Here is a 14,000-nt window from a genome sequence, read left to right on the forward strand (position 1 = left end):
AACTGGAGGCAAGTTGTTCCACTTATTAATTCCACCTTAGTTCTAAGTTGCTTCTCTCCTAGTTTAGTTTCTATCCATTGCTTCTTGTTTTATGCTCAGGTGCTTTGGAGAATAATTTGACTCCCTCTTCTTTGTGGCAACCCCTGAAATATTGGAACACTGCTATCATCTCCCTAGTCTTTCTTTTCATTAAACTAGACCCACCCGGCTCCTGCAACCGTTTCTTCATGTTTTAGCCCACAGTCCCCTAATCATCTTTGTTGCTTTTCTCTGCACTCTTTCTAGAGTCTCAATATCTTTTTTACAACCTGGCGACCAAAACTGAATGCAGTATTCCAAGTGTGGCCTTACCAAGGCATTATAAGGAGGCATTAACACCATGTGATTTTCATTCTATCCATTTGGTAATGTAGCCTAGAACCGTATTGGCTTTTTGAGCAGCTGCTGTACACTCCTGGCTCATATTTAAATGGTTCCCCAGGAGGGAGGTAGCCCCTCAGATTGCCTTGGGCTTCTTTTGGCCATCCTGCAGCAGGAGACCTAATGGAGGCCTAGAGATTTCCAGGGATAGAGGGCGCCCCCAAACCGGAGGTTTAACTCAGATATTTCTGGGGTTGCTATTGTTGCCATTTCCCACCTTGTGGAGCTTGGCTTCAACCTGCAGTGTGTATGTGATCAGTGGCTGCAGCCACAAAGAAGCAGCAAAAGTGAGATGCTGGAGTAGATGCTGGCACCGGAAATGGAGGGTGGATGGGGGACTTATTCCATCTCCTTATGGATTCTGCATTTCCTTTCTGGCCGTTCTCGGGTGGTCAGATTAGGCAATAATATCTCTTCAGCCCTTATTCTTAACCCTGGTCCACCACAGGGTTCTGTGTTGAGTTCTTTACTTTTTCATTTCCAAAAAAATTCGGTCACCGACTGAAAAAAAATCTCGGGCGCAGAAGCAAACAGCCGACCTCTACCCATCACACTTTCTCTCCCCCCACCTCCCGTCATCAAAAGGCTAGCCTGTCTCAGGGGTCTGAGAAGCGTTATTGGGCAGAGAAGGAGCATGCGCATAAGACGACGGTTCTCGCGAGGCGGGGGGAGGTGAGGTTTCCAGGGAAAAATCTGGCCAGTGTGCTGAAAGGGGAGGCGCTTGTCGCGTTTTGCCCGTCTAGGAAAGAGCACTCGTTGGTCAAGCCTCTCCAGGTATTGAAGGGAAATTGCGGCGCAGCGATTTGAAGCTGCGGAGAATCACTGAAGCAGCCGAGAAGCCCCGTTTCTCCCTTCCTGGACTGGCTGTGTGGGCCACCTCGGATCCCTTGGGCTTGTTTCTGCCGCCCTCGAGCAGAGAAGCCGCTCAGGCACTGGGTCTCCAGGGATGGAGGGCGCTTCGTTAAGCCCGGAGATCCACCGCCGGCGCTTCCGCGGTCTCCATGGCTGTCGCCAGGAGGCCGAGGGGCCCCGGGAGCTTTGCAGCCGCCTGCACCGGCTGTGCCGTCAGTGGCTGCGGCCGGAGAGGAGCAGCAAAGGGGAGATGCTGGACCGGGTGGTGCTGGAGCAGCTGCTGGCCCTGCTGCCCCCGGAGATGGCGGGCTGGGTGAGGGAGTGCGGAGCCGAGAGCTGTTCCCAGGCGGTGGCCCTGGCCGAAGGCTTCCTGCTCAGCCGAGCCCAGAGGGAAGAGCCGCAGGAGGGGCAGGTGAGCTCGGGGTGGGGAGGGGAGAACCGGGGGTCGCTCGGGGTCTGCAGTGAACTGTTAATAGCAAGAACAGATTGAAGGCTGTCGATCTTGAGCCGGTCAGGATCAAACTGTAGAACTGCTTGCAGTGGGCAATCAACAAATTAGCCTCCCGACTGCCAGTATTTGTAGAACTAATTTCTTCTTTGAATCTTTTTGTGTCTTGAAATGGTTCTTTCCTCCTGGAGATAATTGTAAGAGAATTCAACCCTAATTCCACCACCCACAGTTTTGAGGGATACAAGAAGTTCTTGAATTTGACTAATAAGTCACAATTTTGATTCCAACATCTCTTTTTCTTTCCTCAGGTTCAGAAATTGGGTCCCTTTTTCCAATTCAGCTGATCTTATCCAAATTACTAATTCTCAATCTCTTTATTACCTAAAATGTTACATTGCAACTGTAGCTGTTTTTCAATCATTTCACAGAATATTATTTTCTAAAGTGAATGAAGTAGTAGTATATCTCTGTACAGGCACAATACTTGTGGTTTTCAGAGCAGTTCCATTAGCAGTTCAGCAACAGTGCTCTTTAAGTACAACATCTATCTAGAATTTCCAGCATTTACCAAGGAATAGCAGCCACATGGACAGCAAAATCTCTTATTAGCCGCCCCGAGTTTGCGGAGAGGGGCGGCATATAAATCCAATAAATCTAATCTTTACTTTGAGTCAGATTGGGAAAATACTGGTACGTGGGGAAAAAGTAAGGCAAGCAAACTAATCTGGTTCTTGTTCTCTGAAAGCAGATCATAAACCAGACGTTCATGGGGGAGATCTCCACAGAACTCCAGGAAAGAGGAGATCCATCCAGCCCTTCTCAGGAAATACTTTTTAGGAGGATCCGACTGGGGCCTCCTTGCCAGGTAAGTGCAGGTTTCTTCTGAGAGCATTGGAGTAGAAACTCCATCTGACCATGATCTCTTTTTCCCATCAAATGCTGAATCTGTGACCATTTGTGTCCCCCCCACCCCAAATGCACTGTTGGATTACACCCTGCGTTCAAAATTTGTAGGCTTCATTGTATCAGACAATTTGAAAATTAGAAATTATTAGAAAGTTTGTTTGGTGGGAAGAATTTAAACAGCTGCAACAATAAGACTGCTAGCTAAATGACTTGGGATTTCTAGGCTCATTGCCAACATTTTGAATCTGGCTAGGAAAAAATTTGTGGTGGGCGTGTCATGTTTACTTGGGAGTTTGTTAGCCTAGGGAATTCTGCTCCCCAAATAATAATAATTCACCGCTACATCACACAGTCCTAGGTGCTTGGGAAGCACCCGACTGGTGATGAAATATGAAATACAGCATATAGTGATCTCGTTTGCTGTGTTGTATTGACCTAATAATATTATTATTATTATTATTATTAATAATAATAATAATAATAATAATAATAATAATAATAATAATTACATTTGTATGCCGTCCCTCTCTGAAGACTCGGGGTGGCATACAAATCTAATAAATAATAATAATAATAATAATAATAATAATAATTATTATTATTATTATTATTATTATTATTATGGGACCTCCTTGCTGAGTTATTCTTACCCAGTGATAAGCTCTGCAATGGTGCCTGTGTTGCTGTTCTACAGCCGGAAATGGCAAAAAATATGGACTATTAACTATAAATTAAAATGATCAAGTACATGTAAGCAAAACATTTATAAATTGTTTTATAAATGTACTTAATGTCATCCTCGAAATGCTGGAAATGTAAAGAAAGCATAGGAACATATTATCACATATACCTTTGCAAAAAGGTTTTGGAAAAAAGCCTAGAAACTATTTGGAACAAATTACTGCCAAACAAACAAATTACTGCCAAACGAATCCCAATAAAACCCGAATTATGCTCAGGTACTTAAGGCAGATACTTAATACTGCACGTAATAAATGTTCCGAGTCCATTTTGGAGTGAGCGGCATATAAATAAAATAAGTAAATGAAATTCTCGAAATTGTGGAAATAAATAAGATGGCATTAGAATTGCAGGAAAGAGATGACATAGAATTCTATCTGACATGGAGTAGATGGTATAATTGGGGGAATCTGAAAAAATACTTTAAAAATTATGAATTTATAAGCTGTAAGATCCCACATAATTTGAAAGGAAAATGAATGTAATCTTATTAATCCTTTAATCAGACGTATATCATTCGTTCAAAGATAAATTGTTTAACAATGACAATGTTTTATAGCTGTAAACAGTAATATGATTTAGAAATAGAATAATGTTAGTAATACTAAAAGTATAATTTATTGTTAAATGATACAAGTTGCCTGAAAAAACTAAGGGTGAACAGAGGGTTGGAATTTGTATAAATCATTGTTTGTATAAGATTTGATATACATTTGTAAATCAGAAAATTACTTTTTCTATATCTGTATACGTTTTTCTATCTTTCTGCATGCTTTGTATGTTGTGTTTTGTCCTGTGTTTCTGGTTCTTTTTTTATGTAAATACTCAATAAAGGTTTGTCTTACTGCTCCCACCCTACTGGCCTTCCACAAGGCCACAAAGACCTGACTTTGCCGGCAGGCCTGGGAGCCATGAATTGTCCATCTTTCATGGCCAAATTTTATTTTATGAATGGTGTGCATGTATAAGAACGAATAAATAAATAAATAAATAAATGCCTACCAACGTACATTTTCTTTAAAAGGGATCTGGTCCATTTGAGGAGGTGACTGTGGACTTCACGTTGGAGGAGTGGGAGCTGCTAGATTCTGATCAAAAGACCTTGTGCAGTGATGTCATATCTGAAGTCTTGAAGGATATGGGTAAGGCCAGGCTTTCCCCTGCCTCCATTCATTGGGGGAGTTCTTTTTCAGTGGAGGATGGCTAGCTATTTATGCTCAGATGCTTAAGGTGATCATCCCTCCTTTAGGCCTTGTGAGAAATACTCACTGTAGACTCTAAAAATGTCTTAGATATTTATGGCAGGGGCTGAACAGATTGACCAATCAGTACCAAAGCCTTAATATATTTCTTGGCCAAAAATCCTTTGTGTACCATCAGAATGCCCTAGATTATAATTTGTAGCCTGCATATCCTAGCTAGACACATAGATGGTATCAAACCTGGAACACATGACTTTGAGTGGGGGAGGATCCTCACCATTCTAATTGTAACTGAAATATTTATTTTCCTTTTCCAAGGAGATGTTGGGCTGGAAAATGAGAATAGCAAGCAAGTAAGATTAAAGACAGAGGGGTGTGAAGTTGAACAAGTGAAATTTGGTCATGAAGAGGACACAAGGAGACGAGAGAGGAACCACTCAGAGAATGGAAGCAAGAAGTCATCCACTTCAGTCCCTGTTGGAATCCCTATCGTCCTGTCCCAGCAAGATCTGGAAGGAAAGAAAAAGGAAAAATATGGGTGGAAAGAGAAAAATCCATTTGATTTACAAGAATGTGGCATAAACCAGACTGAAGGGGAAATGTATGAAAAATATATCAGTCATTCTTCCTCTCTTTCTTTACTAAAGGAACTATACAGCAAAAGGAAACCATACCCCTTGGTAAAATCTGGGAGGGATTCCAGGCGGAGCAGAGAGATGAAACACTGCATGGAGTGGGGACAGAGATTCATTAATGAGAATAAACTTGTTCTCCACCAAAAGAGCCACAATGGGGAGAGATCACATAAATGTCTCATGTGTGGAAAGACCTTTACCCAGAAAAGAAATCTTAATTATCACCAAAGGATCCACACTGGGGAGAGACCACATAAATGCATGGAATGTGGAAAGACCTTTACCAAGAAAGGAAATCTTAATTATCATCAAAGAATTCACACTGGAGAGAAACCATATAAGTGCCTCAAATGTGGAAAGACCTTTGCCGGGAAAGGACATCTATATCGTCATGAAAGTATACACACAGAGGAGCGACCATATAAATGCAGGGAATGTGGAAAGACCTTTGCCCAGAAAGGACATCTATATCGTCATGAAAGTATACACACAGAGGAGCGACCATATAAATGCAGGGAATGTGGAAAGACCTTTAAAAGGAAAGGAACTCTTAATGATCACAAAAGGATCCACAGTGGGGAGAGACCATATAAATGCAGGGAATGTGGAATAACCTTTATAAGGAAAGGGCATCTTAATCAACATGAAAGGATACACACAGTGGATCGACCATGTAAGGTCTCGGAGAAGGCAGACTCCAAGACCGCCTTCTGTGGCACAAATCCCAGTGACCGGGGAGGTCCCACAGATTTGGTCTCCTTAGGGTCCCATCGACCAAACAATGTCGACTGGCGGGACCTAGGGGAAGAGCCTTTTCTGTGGAAGTCCCGACCCTCTTGAATAAGCTCCCCCCGGAGATTCGCACTGCCCCCACCATCCTCTCTTTCTGAAAGAGTTTAAAAATTCATCTTTGCCGTCAGGCTTGTGGCTTTTAGATCATCCCCCTGACCAATGAATATATTAAATATGATTGTTGAATGATTGGTTTGATAGGTTTTCTTTTAAATTGAATTTAATGGTTGTTTTTTAATGTACTATGAATTGGATTCATATTATTGTTCTGTTTTTGTACATGGTGTGAGCCACCCCGAGTCCTCGAAGAGGGGCGGCATACAAATCCAAATAAATAAATAAATATAAATTCATGGAATGTGGAAACTCCGATGCGCAAAAAGGGCATCTTAATCAATATGAAATAATACACACTGGGGAGAAACCATTTTAATCTTCATGGAAGAATCTCCTTAAAAATTTCCATTCTTGGAAGTTTCACAACTGGAGGCTAGTTGTTCTGCTTATTAATTGTTCTAACTGCAGGAAATTCCTCCTTAGTTCTAAGTTGTTTCTCTCCTAGTTTAGTTTCCATCCATTGCTTCTTGTTCTATGCTCAGGTTCTTTGGAGAATAATTTGACTCCCTCTTCTTTGTGGCAACCCCTGAGATATTGGAACACTGCTATCATCTCCCCTAGTCCTTCTTTTCATTAAACTAAACACACCCAGTTCAACAAACCGTTTCTTCATGTTTTAGTCCCCAGTCCCCTAATCATCTTTGTTGGTCTTCTCTGCACATTCAATGTCTCAATATCCTTTTTACATCGTGCCAACCAAAACTGAATGCAGTATTCCACGTGTGGCCTTACAAAGGCATAAAGAGGTGTTGACACTTCATCTGATTTTCATTCTATCCTTTTCGTAATGTAGTCTAGAACCGTATTGGCTTTTTGGGCAGCTGCTGCACACTCCTGGCTCCTATTTAAATGGTTCCCCAGGAGCAGGAGAGCACCTCAGATTGCCTTGGGCTTCTTTTGGCTATCCTCCTGCAGGAGACTAGGGATAGAGTGCACCCTCGGGACAGAGATTCTTAAAATTATTTTTTCCTTTCACAACCAGCTCAGGGGGCCTAGAAGCGTCATTGGGCATAGAAAGCCCATGCGCATAAGACCGTTGTCGGTACCCTCGAATCGAAGGGAGGTGCGGTTTCTAGGAAAAACTGGCCAGTGGGATAAAAGGGGAGGTGCCTGTCGCGCTCTTCCAGTCTAGGAAAGAGCACTCGTTGGTTCAGCCGCTTCAGGTATTGGAGGGAAGTTCTGGCGGAGCGATTTGAAGCTGCTCTTCCCAGTCGCAGAAACTCTTGATCAGCCCCGTTTCTCCCTTTTCCTCTAAACCTGGGCAGTCGGGCCCACGCGGACTCTTTTGCCTTGTTTCGGCCCCACTCGAGCAGGAAAGCCGTCTAGGCCCCGGGGTCTCCAGCGATGGAGGGCGCTTCGTTGAGCCTGGAGATCCACCGGCGGCGCTTCCGCGGTCTCGATGGCTGCCGCCAGGAGGCCAAGGAGCCCCGGGAGCTTTGCAGTCGCCTGCACCGGCTGTGCCGTCATTGGCTGCGGCCGGAGAGAAGCAGCAAAGGGGAGATGCTGGACCGGGTGGTGCTGAAGCAGCTGCTGGCCCTGCTGCCCCCGGAGATGGCGGGCTGGGTGAGTGCGGAGCCGAGAGCTGTTCCCAGGCGGTGGCCCTGGCCGAAGGCTTCCTGCTCAGCCGAGCCCAGAGGGAATAGCCGCGGGAGGGGCAGGTGAGCTCGGGATGGGGAGGGGAGAACCGGGGGTCGCTCGGGGTCTGCAGTGAACTGCTAATAACAAAGAGAGATTGAAGGCTGTCGATCTTGATCAGGTCAGGATGAAACTGCAGAACTTCTTGCACTCTACAGTCAACAGAATTAGCCTCCTGACTGCCTGAATTGGGAGATCTAACTTCCTCTCCGAATCTTTTTATTTCTTGAAATAGTTCTTTCCTTCTAGATGTAATTCTGAGAGAAGAGAATTCAACCCTAATTTGATCCAATAAATAAATAAATAATAATGATGATGATAATAATAATAATAATAATAATAATAATAATAATAATAATAATAATGAAGTGAATGAAGTATTTGTGTCTATCTGAATAGTTCTTCCTTACGGGAATACTTGTGATTTCCATAACAATTCTGTTAGTTATTGAAACAGGGCTCCTTAAGTCCAATACCTATCTGAAATGACGAGCATTTGCCCAGAACTAGAAGCCACATGAAGAGCAGAATCCCCAAGTTATTTTACTTTTATTTGGGTTGTGGAAATACAGGTACAGAGGTAAAAAGTAAGGCAAGCGAACTAATAAAGCAGATCATAAACCAGACTCCTCTGTCAGGTGCAGTGGCCATTCATGAGGGAGATCCCTGCAGAGCTCCAGCAAAGAGCAGAGCCCTCCAGCCCTTCTCAGGAGCTGTTTTATAGGAGGATCCAACTGGGGCCTCCTTGCCAGGTAAGTGCAAATTCCTTTCTAGGCTGCAGTAAAGGTGAGTAGTGGGCTCTCACAGTGGCTGATGAGACAATCTGCTAAATTGCAAGTAGCGGCCCTGGGATGCGAGCAAGCAGCCTTAAAAAGCAAATAGAGGCAGCAGCACCCCTTTTCTATCCCATCCCCACCTCACGTCATTTGCAGAGGACCACTTTTCAAGGTAACAGAGGTTGACACCCCGCCCCCTTTCCCCACCCTGGGCTATGGATGGATTGATGGATAGATAGATAGATAGATAGATAGATAGATAGACAGACAGACAGACAGACAGACAGACAGACAGACAGACAGACAGATGATAGACAGATGGATTGATTGGTAGATAGATAGATAGATAGATAGATAGATAGATAGATAGATAGATAGATTGTTTGATTGATGATGGACAGATAGATAGATAAATAGATAGATAAGATAGATGATGGATAGATACATAGATATATGATAGATGGATAGATTAGCTAGATGATGGATAGATAGAAGGGCGCGTAGAATTCGGAGTGGTTTTACCCGGACAGAGAAGCCGTGCAGGGTCGCTGGGGCTGCCAAGGATCAATTAGAGGGAGAATAAGTGGTGGACGAATCACGATTCCGGGCTGCTACTTCAACTGGGCCCCACTTCTTTGGCCAGGGAGACAACGGGGAGTGCGTGGCTGTCCCCGCGGGCTCCGGAGGAGGGTGGGAGGGGGAGGATAGGGGGCATCTTTTCAAGGGAGCCTTGTCTGAAGCTGAAGCGCCAGGATTCTCCCTTGCCGCCATCTCCGAAACCTTTCAATGAGGGTGGAAGCCCCGTTGGTTGACAAGGCTCCAAACAGCTTTCTGCGCATGTCCTTCCACCCACGAGGCTCCCTCCGGGCAGCCTGTGCTGTCTTTCCCCCCTCCTCCACCCGCCCCCAAACAAGGATCCGAATACCGGCGGTAATTAGGCAAAAGGGGTGAGTTTTGGGCTTACACGCATTATTCGCTTTTACAGTGATTTCTATGGGAAACATTATTTCATCTTACGAACTTTCTACTTACAAACCTCCTCAGGGAACGAAATAAGTTCGTAAGATGAGGTATCACTGTACTTTAATATTGCAGACTTGCAGTATTATAAGTGATGTTGATATATAATTTTTTATTATATATCAATTTTATATAAAATTTTATTTTATTATAATATTGGATACGTTTTCAATGTTTTTTAATTCGTTTTAAATTTTTATTATTGGATTTGTAATACATTGTGTTATTATTATGTTGTGAGCCGCCCCAACTCTTCGGACGGCATACAAATTTAATAAATAATAATAATAATAATAATAATAATAATAATTATTATTATTATTATTATTATTATTATTATTATTATTATACTTTTAATTAAGTGGGTACATTGAATAAACATAACATTGAGTTTCAAATAAATCCTTAGAGGGAACCTTGTGGCCATTTGAACTTGGTCTTTCATTCCTCGGTGTGTTGAAGATTGTTCTTGAGTTGTAAACAAGAGAACATTTGTAGACTTAAATGTATTAGACAATTTGAAATTTAGAAATTATTTAAAAATTGTTTGGTGAAAAGAGTTTAATACAGTACTTCATATTTTTTGGGAAGAGTGCTAAGAACTAGTTAGGTATGAATCCCATGAAGATAAAACCCTAAGCGATTTTTAAATAGCTACAGCGTTAAGACTGTTAGATAAGTGAATTGGGATTTGTGGGTTCATTGCCAACATGTTAAAATAGCCTGAGAAAAATTTCTAGTGGATGGATCATGTTTACTTAGGAGTTTCTTAGCCTGGAAGATTCTGCTCCCTGAAATCTCTTTGCTGAGTTATTCTTGCCATTGCTGTGTTGCCATTCTACAGCCTGGATGCATCTAAGCCATGATTTGGGGAGCTATGGCTTCCCAGCCCCAAGACTATGTGGGAATGCAGGTATAAGTCCACTTATGGCAAGAAAATATTTGTTTTGTTCCGTGTGAACCCATTTTGTGCAGTAAGAGAGAAAACGTCCAAGTCTTTCCTGGTAATGTCTTTCAAAGAACATTTTCTTTCTCTATCAGGGATCTGGTTCATTTGAGGAGGTGACTGTGGACTTCACACTGGAAGAGTGGGAGCTGCTAGATTCTAATCAGAAGACCTTGTGCAGAGATGTCACGTGGGAAGTTTTGAAGAATATCGGTAAGTCCAGGGTTTCCCCTGGCTTCCATTCATTGGAGGATTTCTTTTTCCGTGGAGGATGGCTAGCTATTTATCCTCAAATGCTTAAAGTGATCATCCCTCCTTAAGGCTTTGTCAGAAATAGTCACTGTAGAATCATAAAATGTCTTAGATATTTATGGCAGGGGCTGAAAATATTGACCAATCAGTACCAAAGCTTTAATATATTTCTTGGCCAAAAATTCTTTGTGTGTCATCAGAATGTCCTAGATAATGATTTGCAGCTTTCATATCCTAGCTAGACACATAACTGGTACCAAACCTGGAACACATTTATTTATTTATTCCTTTCCCTTCCTTCCTTCCTTCCTTCCTTCCTTCCTTCCTTCCTTCCTTCCTTCCTTCCTTCATTTATTAAATTTCTATGCCGCCCTTCTTGAGGCCATTCAGTGCGGTGTTTGTGAGAGGGGGCGGGATCATCACCATTGTAATTGTAACAGAAATAGTTCTTTGCTTTTTACAAGGAGATGACGGACTGGAAGCTAAAAAGAGCAAGCAAGCAACATTAAAGACAGAGACGTGTGAAGTTGAAGAAGTGAAATTTGGGAATATCAAGAAAGGAAATCTTAATCATCACAAAAGGATCCACACTGCGGAGAGGCTACATAAATGCATGGAATGTGGAAAAAGCTTTACACAAAACTGGCACCTTACTTCACATAACAAAATCCACACAGGGGAGAGACCATATACATGCATGGACTGTGGAAAAAGCTTTAAAACGAAAGGACATCTTAATCGCCATGAAAGGATACATACTGGAGAGAAACCATATAAATGCCTCCAATGTGGAAAGACCTTTAGCCAGCAAGGAAATCTTAATGCTCACAAAAGGATCCACACTGGGGAGAGACCATATAAATGTATGGAATGTGGACAGAGTTTCATTACCACTGTGCGTCTTATTTGCCACCAAACTAGCCACACTGGAGAGAAACCATATAAATGCATGGAGTGTGGAAAAAGCTTTGCAAGGAAAGGATATCTTAATCGCCATGAAAGGATACATACTGGGGAGAGAGACCATATAAATGCCTCCAATGTGGAAAGACCTTTACCCAGAAAGGAAATCTTAATGTTCACAAAAGGATCCACACTGGGGAGAGGCCACATAAATGCAAGGAATTTGAAAAGAGTCTCATTACCAACGCTCATCTTATTTACCACCATACTAGCCACACTGTAGAGAAACAATGCCTCAAATGTGAAAAGACCTTTAGCCGGAAAGGAAATCTTAATGTTCACAAAAGGATCCACACAGTGCAGAGGCCACATAAATGCAAAGAATGTGGAAAGAGTTTCATTACCAATGCTCAGGTTATTTCCCACCACATGATACACTCAGGACAGAGAGGCCATATAAATGCATGAAATGTGGAATAACCTTTTTAAGGAAAAGACATCTTAATCAACATGAAAGGATACACACAGGGGAACAACCATATAAGGTCTCAGAAAAGGCGGTCTTGGCTAGTGGGAACTAGGGGAAGAGCCTTTTCTGTGGGAGCCCCGACCCTCTGGGATCAGCTCCCCCCGGAGTTTCGCACTGCCCCCACCGTCCTCTCCTTTCGGAAGAGTTTAAAAACTCATCTTTGCCGCCAGGCTTGGGGCTTTTAGATCTTCCCCCTGACCAATGAATGTTTTAAGTATGATTGTTGAATGATTGGTTTGATAAGTTTTCTTTTTAATTGAATTTAATGGTTGTTTTTTAATGTACTATTAATTGTATTCATATTATTGTTCTGGTTTTGTACATGGTGTGAGCCGCCCCGAGTCCTCTAAGTGGGGCGGCATACAAATCGAAATAAATAAATAAATAAATATAAATTCATGGAATGTGGAAACTCCTATGCGTGAAAAGGGCACCTTAATCGTTATCAAATAATACACACTGGATAGAAACCATGTAAATGAATGGAATGTGGAAAGACCTGCAGACAAAAAGGACATTTTAATCTTCATGGAAGGATCTCCTTTAAAATTTCCGTTGTTGGCAGTTTCACAACTGGAGGCAAGTTGTTCCACTTATTAATTCCACCTTAGTTCTAAGTTGCTTCTCTCCTAGTTTAGTTTCCATCCATTGCTTCTTGTTTTATGGTCAGGTACTTTGGAGAATAATTTCACTCCCTCTTCTTTGTGGCAACCCCTGAGATATTGGAACACTGCTATCATCTCCCCTAGTCCTTCTTTTCATTAAACTAGACACACCCAGTTCCTGCAAACATTTCTTCATGTTTTAGCCTCCAGTCCCCTAATCATCTTTGTTGCTCTTCTCTGCACTCTTTCTAGAGTCTCAATATCCTTTTTACATCATGGCGACCAAAACTGAATGCAGTATTCCAAGTGTGACCTTACCAAGGGATTATAAAGAGGTATTAACACTTAGAAACATAGAAGACTGATGGCAGAAAAAGACCTCATGGTCCATCTAATCTGCCCTTATACTATTTCCTGTATTTTATCTTACAATGGATATATGTTTATCCCAGGCATGTTTAAATTCAGTTACTGTGGATTTACCAACCACGTCTGCTGGAAGTTTGTTCCAAGGATCTACAACTCTTTCAGTGAAATAATATTTCCTCACGTTGCTTTTGATCTTTCCCCCAACTAACTTCAGATTGTGTCCCCTTGTTCTTGTGTTCACTTTCCTATTAAAAACACTTCCCTCCTGAACCTTATTTAACCCTTTAACATATTTAAATGTTTCGATCATGTCCCCCCCTTTTCCTTCTGTCCTCCAGACTATACAGATTGAGTTCATTAAGTCTTTCCTGATACGTTTTATGCTTAAGACCTTCCACCATTCTTGTAGCCCGTCTTTGGACCCGTTCAATTTTTTCAATATCTTTTCGTAAGTGAGGTCTCCAGAACTGAACACAGTATTCCAAATGTGGTCTCACCAGCGCTCTATATAAGGGGATCACAATCTCCCTCTTCCTGCTTGTTATACCTCTAGCTATGCAGCCAAGCATCCTACTTGCTTTTCCTACTGCCCGACCACACTGCTCACCCATTTTGAGACTGTCAGAAATCACTACCCCTACATCCTTCTTTTCTGAAGTTTTTGCTAACACAGAACTGCCAATGCAATACTCAGATTGAGGATTCCTTTTCCCCAAGTGCATTATTTTACATTTGGAAACATTAAACTGCAGTTTCCATTGCTTTGTCCATTTATCTAGTAAAGCTAAATCATTTACCATATTACCGACCCCTCCAGGAATATCAATCCTATTGCACACTTTAGAGACA

General features: G+C 42.3%; 1 pseudogene; it reads left to right on the plus strand.

Annotated features, from left to right (window-relative positions):
- The first annotated feature begins 1,154 nt into the window (after positions 1-1,154).
- LOC139163148 (zinc finger protein 665-like) lies at positions 1,155-12,546 on the plus strand (annotated as a pseudogene).
- The last annotated feature ends 1,454 nt before the right edge of the window (positions 12,547-14,000 follow it).

The sequence above is a fragment of the Erythrolamprus reginae genome, chromosome 2, assembly GCF_031021105.1.
Source record: "Erythrolamprus reginae isolate rEryReg1 chromosome 2, rEryReg1.hap1, whole genome shotgun sequence".
NCBI classification, from domain to species: Eukaryota; Metazoa; Chordata; class Lepidosauria; order Squamata; family Dipsadidae; genus Erythrolamprus; species Erythrolamprus reginae.